A 1245-nucleotide genomic window follows, 5' to 3' on the forward strand; every position below is an offset into this window, starting at 1 on the left:
GGCTCCGGGAGGGGCTTCGGGAGGGGCGGGTCGGTGGGGAGGGGGAGGGCCAGAGGAGGGCAGAGGGCCCAGGGAGTGCTAGGGGGCGGGCAGACGGGGTGGGGTGGGCCCAGGGAGAGGAGGAGGAGGACGGGGGCGGCAGGGCAGGGGGCGGGCCCGTGGGGAGGGCAGGGAGGCCGGGGACGGGAGGGGGACGGGAGGGGGACGGGAGGGGGAGAGGGAGGGCCCGGGCCGAGGCCGCCGTGCCCCGGTTACTGAAGGCGGCGTCTTGTGCTTTGGGGCCTGGGCGGCTCCTGCGTCCCCCGTGTCTTCTCTGCCCTCTCCTCGGGCCTCCAGCCCGCCTGCTCCTCCCTGAGGGAATTAATCCCTCCGAGGGCCTCAGTGAAATGAAATGTTGTAAAAATACTTTGGTTGTGAGAGGGTGGGGTTTGTGAGAAAGGACCCACGCTCTACCGTTGGTTACAACTTAAAATCCAAACCAGACGACCTTTCACGTAACATTTTTTTAAAAGAAGGCAGGCAGGTGACGTGTCACCTGATTGGCCCGACGGAGGACAAGGAGAAGCCCGGGGGCGGGAGACAAGGACGCCTGAGCTGTCCCCAGCAAGGAAGGGGTGCAGGGGTGGGGGCCTGGCTGTGCCCGCTGGCATCCGCGCCTCGTTTCTGCGTCCCCAGCAGGAGAAGGGCTCCCCGGACTCTGGGGCCGCCGTGTGGGTGCCTTAGAACACCTTCCCCCAGGTGGTCCCTCCAGCTCGGCTCAGCAGAGGCGACGCCCTTACCCGGCTGTGTCCTGTCAGCTGTGTGACCCCTGAGAGCTTCTGCCCCTCCCAGGGGGACCGGCCCCTGGGGGCCCACTGAGTACTGCTGGGAGCTAGTAGACCCTGCCGGCGCGCACCCCGATTGTCCCCACCGGGCGTTTGTCCCAAAGGATGTGAATCAGTGACCAGGTTTACAGCCATGCCTGCGGGGACGGAGTCTTTACTGCCCCAAACCAAGATTAAATGCAAACCACTCTACAAACTAACAGTGAAAGCAAAGCCAAACTTCTGCTTGAGATTTTTAAAGCATCACTTCAAATGTAATTTTTCCTAAACCTGCATCTGTATTTGCAAAGCCTGTTGTACAGGTTGAAACTCTTAGGTCAGATGAGTAAAAATGCTGCCTTATTTGCAGTGGGATAAAGGCAGTCTGGGAATTCGTTCCCAAGGACCTAATGTTCTCCAAAGGTTGGCATATTAGGAGTAG

This window comes from Neomonachus schauinslandi, chromosome 15 (assembly GCF_002201575.2).
Source record: "Neomonachus schauinslandi chromosome 15, ASM220157v2, whole genome shotgun sequence".
Classification (NCBI taxonomy): Eukaryota; Metazoa; Chordata; class Mammalia; order Carnivora; family Phocidae; genus Neomonachus; species Neomonachus schauinslandi.